Here is a 12,117-nt window from a genome sequence, read left to right as displayed (position 1 = left end):
CCTTTCCTGCCCATGGCAGGGGGTCAGACTTGATCTGCTCAGGTCCCTTCAGACCCTACCGACTATGAAACTAAGTAGCAGCCCTGCACCCTTGCTACCAGCATCACCTGCTCTTCTTCCCTCTCCTCTCTCGTTCCATTCTCCTCCCTTCTCTAAAGCGGAAGATAAGCCGCCATCAGATCATTACCCCCGCTGTGATCTACATCCAGAGTGTTTCGGACCAGCGGAGATTGGAAATCTAGTGTTGAATAGTTTTTTCCTCTCACTTAATAAAGTTCATGCCCATCCCCGAGTTAATATTGATTCTAAGGTTCTAGTGTTTGTGGCGACTGAATTGTGAAATAGGCATTAGATCAGTTAGGTATAGGGTTTAGGAATTATAAGAATAGTTTTACTGGGTGTGTATTTTATAGTGCTGTAACTTACCGTACCTATTCTCTAAGGCATGTATATTTACTTGTTACTTACCTTTTGTTAATTAATAAACCAATTAATTTGTGTCAGTTCCACAATAGTGTGCAAGTCTTTTATTGGTCGTAATGCAATTGCTGAATTTATAACGTGGTGACAGATACTCCTAGTCAATTTGTTAGCCGGTGCGGGGCCAAGAATCACCCCACTTGGAACTGGACTGTTGGGTCATCTGTTAATTGGGCAGGGCTAATTAGGCACTATTTAAGTCCAGGTTCAACAATTATAAGGTTGAAAAGACATTAAGCTGAGGTGGACAGATGGTGGATCCTTTAAGATTTCTCATGACCTTAAACCAGACAAAAGGCTACAGATCAGGAAGGTGTTTTAAGCACTGGAACTGACACAAGAAAATTGTTTATGTGCTTGTGTATATGACCCACTGCTGAATCAGGATCCTATTGATGAGGTTCCAAGTTCTACAGCAGTTGCACTGCTCGCTTTGTCTTGAGTATGGAGACTTATATATACTTGAGTCATTTTTTTTCCTTCAGCAAGGCTGATTCTTCTTGGCCCTTATTTATGCATGTATCTCCTCTATGGGTCATTTGCAGCAGGAATCGAACCTGGGACTGCTGTATCTTGACACGTCACCCTCAACACCTGAGCTAAAATAAGCAGCTGTCCTAACCAAGGCAGTCGCAAGTTCATGGCCTCACCACCATGAGAAAGAAAATCACTGCATTTAGCCAATATGGTTAGTTATATATAAAAATGTGAACAATAGGAGGGGAACAAATAAGGAGCCTTCACGGATCCTTTTGGTGGCCTCCATAAGGGCCAACTAAAATTCCAGCACAAGGCGCTTTACAGTCAAAGAGGCTCAGGGATTACTTTTTGTCCCACTGTGATTCATAAAGAGGAGGTAGAGAGGAACTGGTGCCATCAGTATTCCCCTTACTGCAGGCAGTGCCTCTGGCCAATTATGCAGGGCAGCACTACACTGCACACCACAAAGAGGTGTAACAGCATCCTTGCTCCCTCTGCACTTTACTTTAAAACAATAGTTTTCAAACTGCACTTTCTTACACTAAAATGATAACTGAGCAATCTCATTCCTTAGACAGGGCTGGCCAACCTGCATCATACATGGAGCAAGTGGCACATGCAACTGTTTTGTGTGGGGCACAGCAGATCCTGAAGGGAGATGGAGAACAGTGGCAGGTAGGGCAGGAAGGAGAAAGCAGAGCAACATACTGGTCAGGGAGGAGAAAGTGAAGCAATGAATCAGGCAGGGGAAAAGGATTGGTGTAGCACTTACAGAGAGAGTTGGGCTTACCCTGGGGCATGCTTGCCAGAAAAAACGTGCAAAGCATGCAGCTCAGGGGCTCTACAGGAAGCCCTGCAGGCAGCCTGACAGCAGCCCAGGAAGGCAGGCTCTGCCCAAGAGAGGGGGAAAAAAAACAGCAAGCCTATATTTTCTTTCCATCCCATCTAGAGACTGCCTGCCTGAGCTGCACAGGGGTGCGGTGTGTCCCTCCATGGCTGCTGTGTCCCCCGGGACCACCCAAGCCAGGTGCCTGTGGGTGGGTGCCAACCTGGGGGGACCAACACTGCCGCAGAGGGAAGCACCACCCCAACAACCCAAAGACCGCTCTGCCTGCTGTTAATTTGCTCTCCCCACCCTCCCTGTCGCCGGAGAGGCAGGTAAGTCAGGTGTGTGAACGGCATAGGGGTTTAATTGGCCCTAAATTAAAGCAATGTTTTAAAAACCCACACTTCAATTTAGGGCCCCTGTTTCGTCTACACACACCCTGAGAGGGTTATATTACCATGCTTGATCTTTTAACTGATGATTTTATTTTCATGTAAAGTTTTCTTGGGGAAATGCATGCTTCCTGTTACAATACAAATAAATACATCTAAGTACACTTTTTCCATGAGAGCTATTCTGAAGTGGCAGTGGCATTGTACTTTAATCTGGAAAAACTCTGTTTCATAGTTAGTAGGGTCAGAAGGGACCTGAGCAGATCATCAAGTCTGACCCCCTGCCATGGGCAGGAAAGAATGCTGGGGTCAAATGACCCCGGCTAGATGATTATTTAGCCTCCTTTTGAAGACCCCCAGTGTGGGAGTGAGCACCACTTCCCTCGGAAGTTGGTTCCAGATCCTAGCTGCCCAGACTGTGAAGTAGTGCTTCCTGATGTCCAGCCTGAACTTACTCTCAGTCAACTTATGGCCGTTATTCCTAGTTGCCCTTGGTAGTGCTCAGGGGAACAGGGTCTCTCCCATTCCCCGCTGGTCCCACTTCATAAGTTTATAAACTGCCACCAGATCCCCTCTCAGCCTTCTCTTGTGAAGGCTGAACAGGTTTGGGTCCCTTAGCCTCTCCTTGTAGGGCCTGCTCTGCTGCTCCCAATCATGCGAGTCTCCATGTTGTCCACATCCCTCCTGAAGTGTGGCGCCCAGAACTGGACGCGGTACTCCAGCTGCAGCCTGACCAGTGTTGCATAGAGGGGGAGGATCACCTCCTTGGACCTGGTTGTGATGCATCTGTGGATGCATGACAAGGTGCGGTTGGCCTTCCTGACCGCGACCATGTTCATCTTGGAGTCTATAATGACTCCAAGATCCTTTTCTGCTTCTGCACTGACGAGAAGGGAGTTCCCCAGCCTGCAGGTATGCTGCTGGTTCTTCAACTGGTGCAGTACCTTCAACTTGTCAGTATTGAATCTCATCCTGTTCTCATCCACCCACCCTTGTAACCCGTCCAGGTCTAGTTGTAGCCTGTCCCTTCCTTCTAACGTGCCCACTTCTCCCCACATCTTAGTTTCATCTGGGAACTTGAACAAGGTGCTTTTCTGTTGCTATATCTTAAGATAAGATTACTAGAACACTCAGTATGAAGCACTCCTTTTGTTTAAATATTGTGTCTCGGAAGCCAGTAGGAGTTAGGCATAAACACAGAACAAGACACAGAATTTGCTGATAGCAAAAACTTGCAGAACAAAATAGAAATATTCTACAGAGATGTAGAAAGGAGAAAAATTTTATAGCAAGAATTCTCATTTAGATGATAAAAATGTGTGCGCATATGGGGAAAATCTCTCAGACACAGAAAACTATAACTAGACACACAAAAAGGATGGTGACCTGAGGGTAACAGATAGTATTAAGGCACACTTAATACAGTGTTCATAATAATTCTTAATATAAATTTACAAAAGAACCGTATGAACAAACAAAAAGAAGGTCAAATCAATATATATTTACAGAACTGAGAGAGAAAATTCTGAATTGCATGGTTGGTATTTTCAAAGAGTCAAAAAGGATTTATTTAAATTAATGAGATGTTTGTAAATGGGGGTGGCCTCAAAGACACTACTTTGATGCAGTTCACTCCAAGTGATGAGGGAGCTAAGGATAGTCTTTTGCTCCTGGCCTAAAATGCCAGCCTATTAATAGTGATCTATTTCTTCCTAGTCATTTGATACATGAGGGTGGTAGGGACCAGCGAAACCTATTTATTCCTGTTTTCCTGAACTCGGGATTCTAGGGGTAAAATATAATTTTACCATTGACTTCCATAAAACCAATTTTTCCCTTGGAATGATGAGTGCAAACTTTATTTTCTTTCATTTAATTTTAGATCTGAAACACTATGCTCTAATTACAGGGTATTATACTAGAAAGCTATCTTGCTTGCTGAAGACCTGATCAGTGATGTGCTAGTTCTCTTAAAGTTATGCATGTTTTAATCCTAGAGGTTGGAGAAAAGCAATCCAAGTATCTTTGCAAATTCTGAATTGATTACACCCAATAGTGTCAGCAGAGGGACTTAGTGGAACATTTCTATATCTCACCCTGTACCAAGAAAAATCAACTTGTCCATCTTCATGTTTTTAGGATTATTAACTCCTTGTCTGTCTAGCAAGTAATTGGGACATAGTGGGCACCTCCAGATGAGTGTTCATGTTTATTTCCCCAGGAACAAATAGCGATGGCACAACAAATAGCAGCAGCATGCAATTATACAGTTGTGCTATTTGTCCCCGAGGAACTCATCTGCATGCGTGCTATGGCCAGCCCCAGGTAGGGTACGGGAAGCTGAAGCCAGCACCTGGGCTGGCCCTAGCAGTCTTCCTTGGGGTCCTGGGGACCTCCCGGAGCTACAGATGTGGTGATCCAGAGTGTGCAAAGCCTAGCTGGAAGCTTGGCTCTGGCTGGCCAGACTCTAGTTTCAGGCAGCACATGCTTCAGCCACATGTGCTGCCTCACCGTTTTTTTACCCTTTTATTTAGATACCAGGATTTCCCAGTATCTTATTTTGGTTCTGTGTTGGAAATATGCAATGCAGAGAACTTTTTCCCTTAAGCTTAATGCGTTTGGCAGTGCCTGAAACCTTTGAGGTGCCGCAAAGTGCATGTTCATGCTCATCTGGACACCCCCAGACAGTGCTATTCTGAAAAGCATGTCCCCGAGGATGGGCTGAAGAAAGCCATGATGGGCTAAAGAAAGTGAACAGAGACCAATACTCTGTTTCTAAGGAGATAATTTGGGAATTATCTATTTTATCAATTCCAGAATTATAGGGAATATTGTTGGCAGAACCTATGATTATTCTGAAAGCTGGACAAGATAGGCTAAATGGGAGGTAGGAAAGTGTGTCCTGGCACCTGGTTAGTTTCAGCAACTTCAGCTACCTAGCAATTATCATAGATCAAAGAATGGGTTGATGGCAGTCATTAAGACCTTCCCCCAGGACACCCATCTTACTTTTTTCCATCGTCCCATATTGATGCCCTAAATGACTTATCTCCTAGAGAGAATGAAATACAAATGTTTAGGGGAAAAAACACCAGGGCCTACAGAGTAGGGCTGTGCAAAATTTTGCTGGCTTTTTCAATTCGACACTGTTTCGACTCATTTCGAGCTCAAACCAGTGAAATCAAATCGAAATGAAGGGCTTCAAAACAGCCTCAAAACAAAACAAGGGTAGTCGAAACATTTCAGAAGTTTCAAAACGTTTCGAGTTTCAAAGCAGCCAGGAGCCAGGGGGTGGGAGACAGGGGAGAACCAGGGCTGCGCTCCCAGTGGCTCTGCAGCCCCATGTGGCTCAGCTGGGAGCACAGCCCTGGGTCTCCCCACCTCCCTCAACTGGGCTGCAGGAAGCTGACTGCAGTGCAGGGGAAGGGAACTGAGCCTGGGCTTAGTTCTCCTCCCCAGTACTGCGATTGGGCTGGGGAAGGGAACTCAGCCCCATCACTCAGTTCCCCTCCCCATCCCTATGATCAGGCTGGGGAAAGGAACTCAGCCCAGCTGAGCTGAGTTCCCCACCCCAGCGCTAGAATCGGGAAGCTGGGCTGAGTTCCTTTCCCCAGCCCGATCCTAGTGCTGGCGAGGGGAACTGAGCGATCAGGCTCAGTTCCTTTTCCCAGCTCCCCCATCCCAGATGGCAGCACCCAGCTTCCCTCCCTCATCTGGCAGGCAGATCTGGGGCCCACAGCCCTGGGAGGATTGGCACAGCCCTCCCAGGGTTGTGGGCCCCCATCTGCCTGATGGATGACAGAGGCCGTTTTGAGTTTCCCCATTAGAGCCTATGGGTGAAACGTCGAAACAGCATCACTGTTTTGATGAAATGAAACGGAACAGCAGTTCTGAATGAAAATGAAATTCAAAATGAAACACTGTTCTGTCGAAACCTCAAAACTCAAGTCAAAACAGAGCAGTGCCATTTTGCACAGCCCTAATACAGAGCTTCAGACATGGGGGAGAAGTAGAGCTGTGACAAAAAGGAAAGAGCTACACAGAACACCTAACGTGAGGCAGAAGGTGTACAAAGCTATTTCCATGGTAAGGAAGTGGGGAAATGGAGAAGAAAAGGAAATTACAGTACAGGGAAGAAAGCACAGAGGGAAACCCAGACTCCCTGGCATACTGGGACAATAGAAGAGCCTGGTGTGGGCAAGGGGGCAAGTAAGGCAAACAGACTTCATGTCATGGCTAGAGGGGGAGGAATGGTGGACACAGAGGCTTGGGGGAAAAGAAGTTGCAGGAAGTTTTGGAAACAGAGGATAGAAGGGCGGTACACAGGAAGCTTCTGCAGGAGGGAGAGGGGTGTGTGTGCAGTGCATTCAACCTACAGAACAACAAAGCGGGCAAACATTCCCACTAAGAACAACAAATTTTTACTTACTAATCTATTCCAGTCTAGCGCTTTCACAAAAATAAAATCAATTCCACCAAGCTACACTTGCAAGATTGCATAACAAAATTTATGTGTAAAAGCTCTATTCTTTGATTGTATTATGATGGAAAATGAACACAATTTATGCCCATATTACCTGCTCACATAACCCAGAGTCATCTCACCCAAAGGAAGCATTCTTAGATGAACGTCACAGGTGATCTTAAACAGGCAGCTGGAATTCATAGTTTCTAGGGTCGGAAGGGACCTGAGCAGATCATCTAGTCCGACCCCCTGCCATGGCAGGAAAGAATACTGAGGTCAAACGACCCCAGCAAGATGTTCATCTAACCTCCTCTTAAACACCCCCAGGGTAAGGGCCAGCACCACTTCTCTTGGAAGTTGGTTCCAGACCCTAGCCACCCTGACTGTGAAGTAGCGCCTCCTGATATCTAACCTAAACCTATCCTCTGCCAGCTTGTGACCGTTATTCCTGGTCACTCCTGGCGGTGCTCGGGGAAACAGTGACTTCCCCAATGCCTGCTGATCCCCCCTGACTAGTTTATAACAGGCCACAAGATCCCCCCTCAGCCTTCTCTTTTGAAGGCTGAACAGGTTCAGGTCCCGCAGCCCGTCCTCATAGGGCCTGCCCTGTTGTCCCCTGATCATACGAGTGGCCCTCCTCTGGACCCTCTCCATGCTGTCGACATCCCTCTTGAAGTGTGGCGCCCAGAACTGGACACAATACTCCAGCTGCGGCCTGACGAGTGCCACATAGAGGGGGAGGATCACCTCTTTGGACCTGCTCGAGATGCATCTGTGGATGCATGACAAGGTGCGGTTGGCCTTCCTTACTGCCTCTCCACACTGCCGGCCTATGTTCATCTTGGAGTCAATGATGACACCCAGATCCCTTTCCGCCTCCGTGCTGACAAGAGGGGAGTTCCCTAACCTGTAGGTATGGTGCCGGTTGTTCCTCCCGAGGTGCATCACCTTGCACTTGTCTGAGTTGAAACCCATCCTATTCTCATCCGCCCACCCTTGTAACCTGTCTAGGTCTGATTGTAGCCTGTTGCATCCTTCCAATGTACCCACATCCCCCCACATCTTAGTGTCAACAGCAAATTTGAACAGGGTGCTTTTTACCCCCTCATCCAAATCGCTGATGAAGATGTTGAACAGTGCGGGCCTGAGGACCGAGCCCTGCGGAGTCCCACTGCCCACGTCCTTCCAGGTTGAGAAGGACCCATCTACTACCACCCTCTGGGTGCGGACCTCCAGCCAGTTGGGGACCCATTTGACTGTGTGGGTATCTACACCACAGCCCCCCAGTTTCTTAACGAGAACAGGGTGAGAGACAGTGTCAAAAGCCTTCCAGAAGTCCAGGAAGATTATGTCCACTGCTATCCCTGCGTCTAATGATCTGGTGATCTGATCATAAAAGGCCACCAGGTTGGTCTGACAGGACCTGCCACTGATGAACCCATGTTGGTTGCCCCTAAGCATGCAGTCTCCTGCTGGTCCATCCTGGATGTGTGCCAGCATAATTTTCTCGAACAGCTTGCCTAGGATCGATGTGAGACTAACCGGCCTATAGTTTTCCAGGTCCTCCTTCCTGCCTTTTTTGAAGATGGGTACCACGTTGGCCCTCTTCCAGTCCTCCGGTACCTCACCAGAGCACCATGAGTGCTCATAAAGTTGTGCCAGGGGACTTGCAATGACCTCGGCCAGTTCCTTTAGAACTCTAGGGTGGAGATCATCCGGGCTGGCTGACTTGAATACGTCCAACCCCTCCAGAAGCTCCCTAACTAAATCCTCGCTAACCCATGGCCCAGGTGTGCCTCCCCTGGGGCCCGAGGGGGGCCCAGCAGGGAGGTGGCTCTTGTGGTCCCTACTTAGGAAGACAGAGGCAAAGAAATCATTAAACATGTTAGCTTTGCCGTCTCGTGTGACGACCAAGTTTCCCATGTCGTCTTGCAAGGGCCCCACATTACCCGGGACCTTCTTTTTACCCCCTACATATTTAAAAAAAGACTTCTTATTGTCCTTAATCTGGGAAGCTAGCCCCAGTTCCATCTCTGCCTTGGCCTTCCTAACTGCCCCCCTACATCCCCGAGCAACTACAGAATAGTCCTCCCTGGTGATGACCCCTTCTTTCCATTGGGTGTAAGCCTCCTTTTTAGCAAGGAGACATTCCCGAATTCTTTTGGTGAGCCACAGAGGCTTGTGTGCTCTCCTGCTCCCTTTGATCCTCATTGGGATTACCTTCCTTTGGGCTTGGAGGATCATCTCCTTAAGGAGCGACCACTCTCCTTGGACACCTGGCTCCCCTCCCCCCCGGGACCTCAGCGCTTCTCCAACTATCCTCCTTAGCTCGTTGAAGTCTGCCCTCCTAAAATCTAGGGCCGCTGCCTTACTGCATGCCTTTGCCACCTTGCGCTGGATGGTGAATTCCAGCAAGCGATGATCGCTGTCGCCCAGGTGGTCAAGCACCCACAGCCCCCTCACCAGGTCATCACCCGTGGCCAGCACTAGGTCCAACAAGGCGTCCCCCCTGGTGGGGCTGTGAACCTCCTGGGTTAGATGGAGGTCCTGCACTCTGGCCAAGAACCTACATGAGCGTTCACACCTGATGCAATCAGATAAGGAAAAAAGGCTTGTTCATTTGAAATCTGCCAAATGCAGCTGTAATGTCTAAACATGCTGTTACATAGCAACCATCTTGTAGGCAAAGTGGTTGTTTTAGATGTGTAGATGGCTTAGACCTTTTTTAAAAGAATAGGAGGGATTGAGGACTGCTAGGCCCCAGCCATCTGGCGCTGATATCCAGCTCTAAGCAGACAGTGTAGCTGGCTCCAAATGAAAGCATGCAACCAAAAAAATATAACAAAAGGGCAACTAAATGGCAGATATAATTCAATATAGAAAAGTGTAAAGTGATGCACGTGCGCAAAAACAACCCCAACTCTACCTACATGAGGATGGGTTCTACATTAGCTGTTACCAGGTGGAAGTGTTTGTGAACAGTTCACAAAAAACAACAGCTCAGTGCTCAGCAGGTATCCAGAAGGCAAACAAAATGTTAGGGATTACTAAAAAGGGAACTGGAAACAAAATGGAAAGTATCATTATATCCATGGTGGGTCCACACCTTGAATAACCAATTCTAGTCCCCACACCTCAGAAAGGATACAGAACAAGAGCAGGTGCAGAGGAGGGCAGGGAGGATAATGGGGGGAGGGGAGGAGGCTTCCATATGAGAATCGATGACAGAGGCTAGGCCCACAGCAGCCTCAGTTGAGAAGAGAGGCTTGAGGCAGGATATGATAAGGGTTTTCAAAAACAGAAAGTAAATGCCTAGGAGATACCCTGCCATCTCTGGTTCTTCCTTTGCAAGATGATGGCTAGCACTATGGAAGAAAGAGACTTGGGGGTCATCACTGACCACAAGATGAACATGAGCCTCCAATGCGATGCTGTAGCTAGTAAAGCGACCAAAACGCTGGCTTGCATCCGTAGATGTTTCTCAAGCAAATCCCAGGACATCATTCTCCCCTTGTACTCTGCCTTGGTGAGGCCGCAGCTGGAGTGCTGAGTCCAGTTTTGGACTCTACAATTCAAAAAGGATGTGGAGAAGCTTGAGAGTCTAGAGAAGAGCCACACACATGATCAGAGGTCAGGAAGACAGACCTTACAACGACAGGCTGAGAGCCATGGGACTCTTTAGCCTGGAAAAGCGCAGGCTCAGGGGTGATCTGATGGCCACCTATAAGTTTATCAGGGGTGACCACCAGGACCTGGGGGAACGTTTGTTCACCAGAGCGCCCCAAGGGATGAAGAGGTCGAATGGTCAAACTCCTGCAAGACCATTTCAGGCTGGACTTAAGAATTTCTTTACTGTCCGAGCCCCCAAGGTCTGGAACAGCCTGCCATCAGAGGCGGTTCAAGCGCCTACATTGAACACCTTCAAGACCAAATTGGATGCTTATCTTACTGGGATCCTACGACCCCAGTTGACTTCCTGCCCTTTGGGCAGGGGGCTGGACCCAATGATCTTCCGAGGTCCCTTCCAGCCCTAATGTCTATGAAAAAAAAAGTTTCTTTTCAACCTGTGAGAGCTCTACCAATCTTTGATTTCTCCTTTGCCTGATGAAGACCCCAAAAGCTTGCAAAGAAAAATACTTTCCTTGTAACTATTTAGTTGGTCTAATAAAATATATCAGACTTACCCAAAGAAACTCAGACCAACACAGTTAGAACCTATACCCCTCACAGAGCCCCATGCAGACAAAACTTTTGGGGTAGAGATATCTTTTTATTAGACCAACTCAAATACTTGGAAAAATGCCTCTTTGCAAGCTTTTGCATACAAACACCCTTCTTCAGGCTTTATGGGGCTTGATGGTTTTCTCTCTCCCTGTCTCTATCCCAGTCCAAGAGCCAGGGCCCACAACCTGAATGAATCAGTTAAAACTAGCAAGAGGAAGTCCTTGTTCACCCAACCTGGAATCACAGGCGACTGGTGCCATCTGAGTCAGGGTGGGCATGTGCCCCCCCAGTGGCCAGTCAGCGACCAGGGGCATCCCCCTGCAGCTGACTGTGCTGACATGGGGGGCGATTGTGCCAAATGGGAAGCGCGAGTGCTGCTCCCAGATGTGCCAGTGGCGCTCCTAGAAGTGCCAGCAGCATTTCACCTGGCACTCCCACTTCTTGGCCAATGCTCGCAGGGGGGGCACTGGCACTCCCGCCTGCCCCCCTGCTTGTTCCCTAAGTGGGAAGTGCTGCCTGCCAAGGGGTGCGCCAGTGGTCCCAGGGGGTGCACGTGCACCCCGTACGCGTTGCCCTGCCTGAAATCACAGCCTGGAAGCCGTGGCCGCCCCATGCTGCAGCTGGGCCAGATTCAAGTGGTTACGGGGCAGTGTTGGAGGAAAGAGGCCGGTAGCAACGGAGCTGGGCAGCGAGGGATGCAGCCAGAGTCACCGACTCAGTTTGAATCTGTTCCGGGAGGTTTCATTGCATGATGTAGTATTAATGACTGGTCTACTGTACAGTCCTGTGCTCAGGAAGGCAAGTGCACATTACTGTTACCTTTAAAAAAAACCCACTGGACTACCGTTTAAATAGGCTTCAACCTTTAACATTTATGTATCTATCATTTACCTCCCGGGTGACTCTCGGCAGTCTCCCGGAGATGATCTCATTCCTGAGGGGTCGCAACCCGAGATGCTGGAGGCTGCGGGGGGCCCGGGGAGGGCGCCTCCCAGCCGCGCAGCGGCTACGAGCGAGCGGACCAGAACCAAGGAACCAGCCGGGCGGGAACGGGTTACAGTGGCCCCCAACACGCACGCGCCGGGCAGCGCCCCGCCCCCGGCCCCGGCCCCGGCCCCGCGCGGTGACGCAGGCGCTGCGAGACTCAGGCTGCGCGGTCGCGGGTGCTGCTGCGGGCTCGGCCCGGCCTGCTCCCGCCCTCCTTGCCGCTGCTGGGCGCTCGCGGCCGGGCCGGGCCCGGAGCAGGTGAG

At 49.0% G+C, this 12,117-nt stretch overlaps 1 long non-coding RNA gene across 1 annotated transcript in view; it reads right to left on the bottom strand.

Moving 5' to 3' along the window:
• LOC149864861 (uncharacterized) overlaps nt 1–12,106 on the bottom strand; it is a 29,759-nt gene extending 17,653 nt beyond the window's left edge. The window contains exon 1 of the long non-coding RNA XR_016442307.1: nt 11,759–12,106. This is a non-coding gene — a long non-coding RNA (uncharacterized LOC149864861). The remainder of the gene's footprint in view (nt 1–11,758) is intronic.
• Nucleotides 12,107–12,117: the final 11 nt, after the last annotated feature.

Source organism: Crocodylus siamensis, chromosome 5 (genome assembly GCF_052110815.1).
Source record: "Crocodylus siamensis isolate JL-2025a chromosome 5, ASM5211081v1, whole genome shotgun sequence".
Classification (NCBI taxonomy): domain Eukaryota; kingdom Metazoa; phylum Chordata; order Crocodylia; family Crocodylidae; genus Crocodylus; species Crocodylus siamensis.
Note: the sequence above shows the minus strand (reverse complement) of the source record. Positions and strands in the feature narration are given on the sequence as shown.